The 12,699-nt window shown below is 38.4% G+C and overlaps 1 protein-coding gene across 5 annotated transcripts in view; it reads left to right on the top strand.

Annotated features, from left to right (window-relative positions):
* Positions 1-12,699, top strand: part of Shld2 (shieldin complex subunit 2) — an 85,216-nt gene that overhangs the window by 55,891 nt on the left and 16,626 nt on the right. The window lies entirely within an intron of this gene.

Below are 12,699 nucleotides of genomic sequence, written 5' to 3'. Positions count from 1 at the left end.
TAGGGCTAAACAGGGGGCCCTAGCCCAGGTGGCAGCAATTGTGTGCCTAGAAGAGAAAAGAGAGAGAAAAAAAGATGAACTTGTGTATTATAAATCACATAAAGTATTGTTGCAGTAAATCTCCTCCCAAATATGCCCCAGCAGTGAAAACATGACACAGTTAATATGATTACATGCCCTGCGCCTAAATTGAGCAAATCTACCACTACACTATCATCTTTCACAGCTTATGAGACCCCATGTGCTTCTGCTCTGCCTTCCTTCATCTTCGTCTTCCTCTGTATCCTCTTCCTCTTCCATTTTCCCCTTCTCCCTCCTTCTGCTCCACCTTCCCTTTTATCTGCCCAATCATCAGCTCTCCTTTATTTTGCAAATTAAGGTGGGAAGCAGGTTTACAGGAAATCACCTGAGTGCTGGTTCATTTCTTGTTCATAGCCACTCACCAGAGAATGGAATTAGCATCAAATATAATTTGCCCCAGGGCTGTTATCCACAACACACTTGCTGAAGGACATTTGAGTTATTTCTCATGTGAGGTTTTTAAGAGTGTAGATTTTTGTGTGAACATAAATGTTCATATCTTTGGCACAGATTTCTAGGGTTCATTCCAAATACATAAATAGTTTTATAAGAAATTGCCAGCTGGGGCATGGTAGTGCACACCCTTAATCCCAGCACTCTGGAGGCAGAGGCAGATGGATCTCTGAGTTGGAGGCCAGCCTGGTCTACAGAGCAAGTTTCAGGATAGCTAGGGCTACACAGAGCAACCATATCTCAAAACAAACAAACCAACAAACCAACCAACCCCCCACCACACACACCCACACACACACACCACCACCACCACCACCACCACCACCAACAACAACAACAACAAAAGGAAATGACTAAGCTATTTTCCATTCTGGCCATACATACTACTACTTTAAATACTTTAAAGACTGCATAGGCTGGAGTGTAGCAGCTGATAGAGGGAGGGCCTGCCTACTCTATGCAAGACTTTGTGTTTGATCTTTAGAACCTCAAAATACACAAATAAGTAACTGAATAAATAAACCATATGGAGTATCACATGCTTGAAATCATAGCTACTTGTGAAGCTGATATAGAGGCCAGCTTAGGCAATGACACTTAACAAAAATTGGAGACTCTGGGTTGGTCCCTAACACTTCAAAGTAAGTAAAAGACATATACCTAGTATTAGTAGGAATACATTATAGCTTTAATGGCGTATTTTAGAATATCTGTAAGAAAAATTATGTGAGGTGTCTGTTCCACAGTAGAATGGCTGTAATAAAGCTAGAGGTAAGTATTTGAAATGTTTTCACCATAAAGAAACAAAAAATTTATATGGAAAGAGATATATCTAACTTGACTTAAAGGTTTTATGATATGTTTGTTTATTGAAGCATTACATGGCATCACATTAATTTCTATAATTTTTCTTTTTTTTTTTTTTTTTTGGTTTTTCGAGACAGGGTTTCTCTGTATAGCCCTGGCTGTCCTGGAACTCACTTGGTAGACCAGGCTGGCCTCGAACTCAGAAATCCGCCTGCCTCTGCCTCCCGAGTGCTGGGATTAAAGGCGTGCGCCACCACGCCCGGCAATTTCTATAATTTTTATGTGTTTATCAAAACTAGATTTTTAGTAAATGAATACAATCAAGCTCTACTGTGGCAGAGCACTGGCTTATAGCATGTGCATCACCATGGATTTGATCATCAACACCACAGAAATAAGTAATATAGGATTCATACCACAATACCTTTCACAGTTTATCTTTTTCCATGTCAGCGTTTACTGTCATCCTAGTTTTAAAAAGCTCAATCCGTTCTAAGAGATGTTCTAAGTAATAAATTCTAAGAAACTCCCTGAGAAGTTATTTCCCTAATGGCACAAGACAACTCTAATGTACAAAACATAATTAAAGTGACAGAAGTTCTAATTAGTGTACTTAGTAGAGTAGGTCTGTATGTAAACAAGGTCACTTAGAACATGCTGTGTCTTCAGACACATTAATTCCATAGTACATTGTCAAAAACCCAGTGACTTTCATCAAGGAGGAGTGGAAAACTATGCTTACAAAAGTGCTATAAAACTAGAGATCATTAGCAACAACAAAAAACAGCTTTTTCCTTTTAAAGTTTTGAAACTTTTAAGACAAATTTTGGATTTAAAGGAGTGATAAAATTTGCAGAAGTAATGGCTGTGATATTTATTGGAACACAGAAGATATGCTTAAAGCAGCTAACAGACTAATATTTCTTAGCCAAACACTTGTACCATTAAAAATGAAAGAATAAAAATAAAACTTGAAGTTCAGAAAATTTGAAAAACAACTTAGTAAGACATAGAACCCAAAAAGTATAAAATCATAACATTAATCAGAAATCAATAAGAACAAAATTGTAAAACAATATAAGGAGTTAGAGTTCTCTCCCCCGCTTCACCTCTCAAGACAGAGTATCTTTGAGTGACTCTGACTGTCCTGCAGTATATTAATACTGTGCTTGTAAAACAAATACCTATTTATAAGGGTCCACTTATATTTAATACATGTCCTTTTATTGTGTCACTATCAATAGAATAATAAAGTCAGAAAGTTTATTGTATGATATAGGAACTGTTCACATTAGAGGACATAGAATGAGGAATATAAAGAAACTTTATATATTTACAACAGTTTTTATAAATTTAACATTCAAAACATAAAAGCCCAGAGTGGCAGCATACACCTTTAATCCCAGCACTTGGGAGAGAGAGGTAGAGGTCGAGGCCAGCCTGGTTTATGTAGTGAGTAGAAGAATAGCCAGGGTTGTTTAAAAAAAAAAAATGAAAGGTTTTTTTTTTTTTTTTGGTTTCTCTTTGTAGCCCTGGCTGTCCTGGAACTCACTCTGTAGACCAGACTGGCCTCAAACTCAGAAATCCGCCTGCCTCTGCCTCCCAAGTGTTGAGATTAAAGGCATGTGCCACTACTGCCCAGCAAAATGAAAGTTTTAAAAAAAATGCATATATTTGTTTATGTGTTCATACGGAGGGCTGAGGTACATATGTGTCTATCACCCTGCATGTGGAGACTGGAAGGTAACCCTGGGTGATGTCCACAGAGATGCAAACACCTCCTTTAAAACATGGCTTCTTTGTCCTCCAGCTCACCAACTAGGGTAGCCTGGCTGACTAGCAGGCGTTAGAGTCCTTCTCTGTCTTGTCTCCCAGCCCTGGAATCACAAGCATATGCTACATGCCTGGGGTTTGTATGTGTTTACTGGGAACTGGACTCAGGTCTTCATGCTTGTGAGGAAAATACTTGGCCAATTGAGCTAGCTCCCTAGCCTGCAAACAGGACATTTTTAAAAGTCATGTACAATCATGTCAATAGGTGTAAAAAAGTCTTTTGATGCAATTCAATATCCATTTCTCTTTATGTCATAAAGAGTCTTTATAAAGCCAGTGTTCTATTGGTGTGATGAGACACTACAACCACTTAACTCTTACAAAGGAAAGCATAATTGGGCTGGCTTACAGTTTCATTGTCATCATGGTGGGAATATGGCCTACAGGCAGACATGGTGCTGGGGAAGGAGCTGAGAGTTCTACAGCAAGGTCCAAAGGAAGAGAGAGACTCTGGTTTGGCTTGGGCTTATGAATCCTCAGTCCATTCCCAGTGATACACTTCCTTTAACACAGCCACACCTACCTAACAAGGCCATACCTCCAGATTCTTCTAAGTAGTGTCACTCCCTGATGACTAAGCATTCAAATACATGAGATTATGGAGGAGGCATTCTTATCGAAACCACCACAAAACCCAAGGGGGAAAAACATCAAAACTGAAAATATAATGGAAATTTGTTTTTTAAGATTTGGTCATTAGACTAGGATGCTACTATTATCACTCTTACTTAAAATTGTCTTAGTGGTATTAACCAGGGAGAGAAAATACACAAAAGATACATAAAATTTGAAAGAATGAAATAAAACATATAAATGGTATGGTGGCTTATATTAAGACTTTCTTCTAAAATTGTGAGAAATCATGAGAGAATTTAGTATGGTAGCTAGATATAAGATAAACACAAAAATCAGGAGTTCAACACCTAATAATAAAAAAATTAACTGGGGCTGGAGAGATGGCTCAGCGGTTAAGAGCACCGATTGTTCTTCCAGAGGTCCTGAGTTCAATTCCTAGCAACCACATGGTGGCTCACAACCACCCGTAATGAGATCTGATGTTCCCTTCTGGTGTCTCTGAAGACAGTTACAGTGCACCCATAAATAAATACAAGAAACAAATTTTAAAAAAAGAATTAACTGTTGACAAAATTAATGTGGTACCACCATATAGTAATAATTCTAACGAAGTATCCAATATCTAGTAGTATATTGTTTAATCTTCATGAATTTGTGTGTACTCTAAGATTTCTCCTGTTAGTGATCTTAGCTTTATTCTATTGTGATCATATATACAACAAGGAGTAATTGAAATTGTCCTGTATCTCTTAATACTTGGTTTGAGTCTTTTTCTTCACTCCAAACAATTCCCTCAAGTTTCTTTTGTAGAGCTGGCTTAGTGGTCATTAATTCCTTTTAGCCTGCCTTTATTATGGGAAGTTTTTCTTCTTTCTTCCATTACAACATATATCTGTGCAAATAGAAATGCATCATTTTTTTAAAAGTTTTTTTGAAGTTTTTGTTGAGAAATCTACAATTATTTCAATGGGTTCATCTTTATATGTGACTTTGTACTTTTTTCTTGCTGCTTTCAGTATATTTTCATTGTTCCATATATCAGTAATTTAATTAGAGTATGACGAGGGAAGCTCTTTGCTGATCTTTTTTGTTTAATGTTCTAAATGCCTCTTGTATTCGGACTGACATCTTTTCCTGTAATTGAGTGATTTTTTTTTTTTCTACGATTTTGTTGAAAATATTTCTATGCCTTTAGAATGAAAGCTTTCTTTTCCAATGCCCATGAATCTTAGGTTTGGTCTTTTTAAAGTCCCAGATGGCCTGAGAGTGCCATTCCTGCCTTCTTATGAATGAATCTTTGTCTACTTTGGAATATTCAAATTCTTCCACTTTGCCTTTAAGCTTATTTGATCCTCTATTTGATCTTCTCTGCTGGTGAGACTTACAGAGTTTTAACTTACTGTGTTTTCATTTCTGGTATTTCAGTTTGTTTTTCCTCAGTAGTTCTCAGTAGTTCTGTTCATAGGATTTCTCTTTTCTAGCTAGTATGAGGTTCTTTAGTTCATTCCAGTCCTCTCTCTGTCTCTCTGTCTCTCTCTCTCTCTCTGTCTCTGTCTCTCTCTCTCTCTCACTTGTGTGTTGTTTTGGGATTCATTCAGGAATTTTCTTTGACTTTTTAAGCATACTTACTCTTGACTTCTTTGGGATTTCATCTGATTCACTCTCACTGGAGGCTATTACTTAAGGATTGGTGATTTTGGGAGGAGTTATGCTGCATTGTTTTATATATATTATATATATAATATATAATTGTATTATTGCATTGGGATTTATGCATCTGGGTTTATTTAGTTTCTTGGGTTTGTTGTTGTTTTTATTTGTTGTGTTTTTCAAAGGGAGTACTTTCAGTGTTCAAGTGGAGCCTGGTTAGGTGTGGCTGAGGTGTCAGTAGGCAGGCCATTGTGGATTTGGTCACAGATGTTTACCCCTCCTTGTGATCCTTCTGGGGTTAGGGTATGCATGCTGTTCTTGCTTAGGCTAGAACATTTGCTAGAATTTTTGCTAGGTTGAGGTTCGGCTCAGATCCTGGTTCTGTCAGGAGGTAGTCCTTCCCAGGAGAGACTGTAAATGCTGGTTATACCTCAGGGTAGTCATTTGGGAGTTCTGTTGAGAAGGTGGTTCCCATTACTGGGCAGTTATTTCTGTTGTTTGGGTGTTTCTTGAGACCTCTGTCTATGTTACTTTGCAGGTTCTGTCTGTGGCTGGATTCCTTTCATTGAGCCACACAATTTTTCTTTTCTCTTTTTTTCTTTTTTTCTTTCTTTCTTTCTTTCTTTCTTTCTTTCTTTCTTTCTTTCCTTCTTTCTTTTCTTAACACAGCATTTTGCTACAGGGTACAGCGGGCATAAGCATATAACAATGGCTGCAAAGGTGCTGAAGTTTTTAAAATTTATTTATTTATTTGTTTTTTTAAAAACATATATAGAAAATAAATGTAATAAACCAAAATCATGGACAAAAAAATTACAAGAATCATATGATCATCCTAATGGAAGCAAAAAAAGGAGAAAAAGTCTTTGATAAAATTCAACACACCTTCTTAATAAAAGCCCTAGAGGTAGTTTCTGACTTTATCACTGAGGTGCGTTTCCTGTATGCAGCAAAATGATGGGTCCTGATTATATATCCAGTCTGTTAGTCTATATCTTTTTATTGGGGAGTTGAGTCCATTGATGTTAAGAGATATTAAGGAAAAGTGATTGTTATTTCCTGTTATTTTTGTTGTTAGAGCTGGAATTATGTTTGTGTGTCTATCTTCTTTTGGGTTTGTTGAAAGATTACTTTTTTGCTTTTTCTAGGGTGTTTTTTCCCTCCTTGTGTTGATGTTTTCCATCTATTATCCTTTGTAGGGCTGGATTTGTGGAAAGATATTGTGTAAATTTGGTTTTCTCCGTCTATGGTGATTGAGAGTTTTGCTGGGTATAGTAGCCTGGGCTGGCATTTGTGTTCTCTTAGGGTCTGTATGGCATCTGCCCAGGATCTTCTAGCTTTCATAGAATCTGGTGAGAAGTCTGGTATAATTCTGATAGGTCTAGTCTGCCTTTGTATGTTATTTGACCTTTTCCTCTTACTGCTTTTTTTTTTTTTTTAACAATTTTTTATTAGATATTTTCTTTACTTACATATCAAATGCTATCCTGAAATTCCCCTATACCCTCCCCCTGCCCTGCTCCCCAACCCACCCACTCCCACTTCCTAGCCATGGCATTCCTCTGTACTGGGGCACATAATCTTTGCAAGACCAAAGTCCTCTCCTCCCAATGATATCTAATTAGGCCATCCTCTGCTACATATGCAGCTAGAGACACAAGCTCAGGGGGTACTGGTTAGTTCATATTGTTGTTCCATCTATAGGGTTGAAGATCCCTTCAGCTCCTTGGATACTTTCTCTAGCTCCTCCATTGGGGGCCCTGTGTTCCATCCAATAGATGACCTCTTACTGCTTTTAATAATTTTTCTTTGTTTAGTGCATTTGATGTTTTGACTATTATGTGACGGGAGGAATTTCTTTTCTGGTCCAGTCTATTTGGAATTCTGTAGGCTTCTTGTATATTCATGGATTCTCTGCTTTAGATTAGATTATTTATCTTCTGATTTATCTCTGATTTAGATTATTTATCTTCTATAATTTTGTTGAAGATATTTACTGGCCCTTTAAATTGGGAATCTTCACTCTCTTCTGTACCTATTATCCTTAGGTTGGTCTTCTCATTGTGTCCTGGATTTCCAGCATGTTTTGAGTTAGGGAACTTTTTGCCTTTTGCATTTTTTTTTTGACATTTGTGTCAATGTTTTCTATGGTATCTTCTGCACCTGAGACTCTCACTTTTATCTCTTGTATTCTGTTGGTGATGCTTGCATCTATGACTCCTGATCTCTTTCCTAGGTTTTCTAACTCCAGGGGTATCTCCCTTTGTGATTTCTTTGTTTCTATTTCCATTTTTAGATCTTGGATGGTTTTGTTCATTTCCTTTGCCTGTTTGTGTTTTCCTGTAATTCTTTAAGGGATTTTTGTGTTTCCTCTTTAAGGGCTTCTAGCTGTTCACCTGTGTCCTCTTATATTACTTTAAGGGAGTTATTTATATCCTTAAAGTCCTCTATCACCATCATGAGAAGTGATTTTAGATCTGAATTTTGCTTTTCTGGTGTGATGGTGTATCCAGGACTTGCTATGGTGGGAGAATTGGGTTCTGATGATGCCAAGTAACCTTGGTTTCTGCTGCTTGTGTTCTGATGCTTGCCTCATGCCATCTGATTATCTCTAGTGCTACTTGCCCTCCCTATATCTGACTGGAGCCTGTCCTTCCTGTGATCCTGGTTGTGTCAGAACTCCTCAGAATCCTGCTGTCTCTGTGATCCTGTTCTTCTGAGATCCTGTGATCTTGGGCGGGTCAGACCTCCTGGAGTCAAGTTGCCTGTGGGACCCTGAGGTCCTTGTGTGACCAACCCCCTGGGATCCTGGGATCCTGGGCATGTTAGATCCTGGGATTGGAGCTTCCTCTGGGTGTTGTGGGACTGGCTGCAGAGTTCCCATGCCACTGGTTGGGTGGAGTTCCTGCGTCCCTGGGTCCCACTGGTCCCAGTTATTCCTGGTGGTAATGGGACAGATGTGTCCTCCTCACCTCTCATACTATACACAATTTTTCTTTTTCTTTTATTTTTTTAAAAAAATTTATTTATTATTATATGTAAGTACACTGTAGTTATCTTTAGATGTACCAGAAGAGGGAGTCTGATCTTGTTAAGGATGGTTGTGAGCCACCATGTGGTTGCTGGGATTTGAACTTAGGACCTTTGGAAGAGCTGTCTGTCAGTGCTCTTACCCGCTGAGCCATCTCTCCAGCCCTTTTTTTTTTTTTTTTTTTTTTTTTTAAAAAAAGACTTTCATTTTCTATGTATGAATGTTTTGTCTGCATGTATGTTTTCACATCATATATGTGAACTTCCCATAGAGGCCAGAAAAGGGCATAGGATTCCCTGAAACTGGAGTTATACTGCTGTGAGCTGCCATGAGGGTGCTAGAATTGAATATGGGTCCTCTGGAAAAGCATCCAGTTCTCTTAACCACTGAGCCCTCTCTCCAGGGAAGTTTTAATATCATGCTTTCCCCCTTAATTGGAAGTATTCTTCTGGCCAGGATTCAGAATCTAGTCCCATGACATTTGCTCTGACTGTCCCAGGAATGTGATTCACTGAGGGTCTCAAGCCCAAGCTATTGAACTTCAAAGATCCTTTAAAACAAGTATCTTGCTGATGCTCCAGTTAAATGCTAAGAGCAGAAGCTTTTCCTGGGACATCTGTTCTTCCTCTGTTGTTGTCATGTATAATTTTGTTCCCTTCCTCCCCCCCCTTTTTTTTAAAGATTTATTTATTTATTTATTACATGTAAGCACATTGTAGCTGTCTTCAGACACTCCGGAAGAGGGAGTCAGATCTCGTTATGGATGGTTGTGAGCCACCATGTGGTTGCTGGGATTTGAACTCAGGACCTTCAGAAGAGCAGTCAGGTGCTCTTACCCACTGAGCCATCTCACCAGTCCCCCTTCCTCCCTTTTTTCCCCTCTTTAAAATATCTGTTACTGAGAGCACAGGAATTCTTTTCTGCGGCCTTTTGTCTTCTGAGTGACTCCTGTGTGAGGAGGGAGCTCCCCAGACCACAGTAACCCCCGGGACAGACTGTGTGTTTGTTTTCCTTGCTGTTGTGCAAGAGGTTTTCAGCCACCATGCATCTTTTCTCATAGGTGCTATCCAACTCTCTCCAGTTTATTCCATGGAGATTCTAGCCAACTGTTTTCTAGGTAGTTCCTTTTCTGTCTCTATTTTCAGGAGTGTTTCTCCCTGTCCATGACTGCCCCCGCCCTCCTCTTCTCTCCCTCCTGACCATTTATGGCTCTAGGGATAGAGCCCAGTGCTACCCAAGTGCTAGGTAAACAATTTACTGAGAGTCACCTCCGTCCTCAGTTTACATTCCACGCTGAGTGTTTGTTGCCGTCTGTCTCTAGGTCAATCAGTAACTTTCTGTGTTGAGATTGTGATGATGTAGTTTTTCTCTGTCTCCTTAGCACCTGGTATAGTGCCTGTCACGTAGCAGATGATCCTCTGATGAGTGAGGAAATACTTAGCTGTTGGTGCAGCAGATGGAGTGGATGCAGATGATCATGTTAATGAGGGGAAGAACGAATGAAGACTAATACATTAGTCTATAAACTCTTGATTTCTAAAAAAAAAAAACAAATTTGGCCATAAGTCTGTCATATATATGAACATATCTTCCTATCCTTCAGAAGAATTTGAATTTGATCAGCAAATCTCACCAATCCATTCTCTTAAACATTTATCTATCTATCTATCTATCTATCTATCTATCTATCTATCTATCTATCTATCTAGTGGGGGTGGGGTGCCGGTGTGGAATTCAGAAGACACCTTGTGGGAGTTGGTTCTCCCCATGAGTTAGAACTCAGCTCACCAGGTTTTTTAGAAAATTCCTTTAGCTGCTGAGTATCTTGTGGGTTCAGTCAATGCTTCTAAATATATTTATTTAATTGTATATAAAGTTGTAAAGTTTGTCTCAACAATTTGAAACAGGGTCTAGAAAATTGACTCAGTGGCTAAGTATATTTTGCACAGAGGTTCTGGGTGTGAGTCCCAGGACCTGTATGGTAGCTAACAACCATCTATAAATCCAGTATCTGACACACACTGAGAATACCAAGAACACATGTATCAAAACAAGAGTACCAAAACATCATACACATAAAATCGTACAAAAAATTAAAAAACATTCAAATAGGAAGATAAAATAATTTAAATAGTATTATAACTGGATAATTGAGTGACTGTTCTTATAATTAAAAGAAATGCTACTATGTAACATGTGCTTAAATGAGAATTAGGGGAGGAAGAATCTTCTGTATGTGTGGTTGCGAAGAGGAGTGTGACATGACTTTATAGCACCTGAAAGTGCTAAGGACAGCATCCTAACCTTGCGATGGGTGTAGGGTGGGTTCAGGAGAGTCTGTCAGATGGCGTGTAGGATAGTGTAGAAGTGATGTGCTAAGGGACTTGTTGGTGAAGAATGTTGTCAGCTTAGCTGGGAGAGATGGGACCATTTGATTAGACTCTGGAGATTGGGGCGCCCCCTTACAAGTGTCTAGAGCATGGAAGAGTAAAAATAATAGAACATCTGGGCCTCGTTATGGATCGGAAACAGAGTTGATTTCTTGAAGATGATAAGTTTCTATTGTATAACAGTATCAATCTTTTTTTTTTTTTTGGTCTAAACTAAGTCAAGAATAAGCTACACATTGCATAGAAATTAAGTAGTGTTTCATATGTATTTATATATTACAACATAAAACATAGTTCAAAGAAAACATTATGTGGACTGAAGAGATGGCTCAGAGGTTAAGAGCACTAGCTGCTCTTTCCAGAGGTCCTGGGTTCAATTCCCAGCAACCACATGGTGGCTCACAACCATCTGTAATGGGATCTGATGTCCTCTTCTGGTGTGTCTGAAGACAGCTACAATGTATTCATATAAATAAAATAAGTAAGTCTTTAAAAAAAGAAAGAAAACATTATGCGTGGTGTGATATAACTTTTGAAAAGAGGCTGTTGTCTGCAGAGACTGACTGACTGGAATTTCAAAACTGTGGTGCTGTAGAGATGGCTCAATTATTATAGGCTAGGCTCAAAACCAAAATATAAGAATTTCAGTACTATGAAGACATTGGAACATTGCAAGTCCAGAGGCTAATTACTTATTTAGGGCTAGTTTTAGCCCTCAGGACCATTTAGCCATTCATTGACCGTTTCTGTTTCAAAACTAACATTTTTTAACGGATCAATTAAAAAACCCTTTGGAATCTAATAATTCAATAGACCACTAACTTTTCTCAATCCTAAAGCTGATCATGTCAATCAGATAGCATCTTGGCCTATAGAAAAGCTTTCCCCATCTTGCTGTACCCACTTTGCCAATTTATCCAGTAATGTATTGCATTTTATTATTTTTTAAACGTTATTTATGTGTATAGATGTTTTGCATATGTATATGGCATAGGCAGGCGGATTTCTGAGTTCGAGGCCAGTCTGGTCTACAGAGTGAATTCCAGGACAGCCAGGGCTACACAGAGAAACCCTGTCTTGAAAAAAAAATAGATTATATAATATATATTTTATATATATAATATATATGCAAAACACCTATACACATAAATAAAATTTGAAAATAATAAAGCACACATACGTATATATAATAAAATGTATATATAATATATTATACACACACACACATACATACACACATACATATATGCATACCATGTGCCTGAGGAGGTCAGAATAGGGCATTGAACCCTCTAGAACTGAATGAAGTTATGGATAGTTGTGAGCCAACATGTGGGTTCTGAAAACCTACCTAAGTCCTCTACAGAGCAAACAGTGCTCTTAACTACTGAGCCATCTCTTTAGCCCCACAACCAATGTGTTTTAAAATTGCCTTGATTTATGATTTTATGACTTTTTTTGTGAAACGATAAAACTTAATGAAACTGCTTCTATGTTGGAACATGGAATTTGGGATCCTAAATTTGTGTTCTTGGATCATCATTCAAAGATGGCTTCATAACTGTCTCTTACTCTCTTAAGATGAGAGTTGTTGTCCTAGTCAGTGTTCTGTTGTTGTGAAGAGGCACCATGACCATGGCAACTCTTACAAAGTGAAGCACTCATTTGGGGCTAGCTTAAAGTTCCAAGTCCATTATCCTTATTATCATGGCAGCATACAGGCAGTCAAGGTGCTGGAGAAGGAGTGGAGAGCTCTACACCCAGATCTGCAGAAGCAGGAAGAGAGTGCTACTGGGCCTGATGTGGGCTTTTGAAGCCTCAAAGCCCACCTGAAGTGACACACTTCCTCCAACAAGTCCACACCTTCTAATCCTTTTC

Source organism: Mus pahari, chromosome 8 (assembly GCF_900095145.1).
Source record: "Mus pahari chromosome 8, PAHARI_EIJ_v1.1, whole genome shotgun sequence".
Classification (NCBI taxonomy): domain Eukaryota; kingdom Metazoa; phylum Chordata; class Mammalia; order Rodentia; family Muridae; genus Mus; species Mus pahari.
Note: the sequence above shows the minus strand (reverse complement) of the source record. Positions and strands in the feature narration are given on the sequence as shown.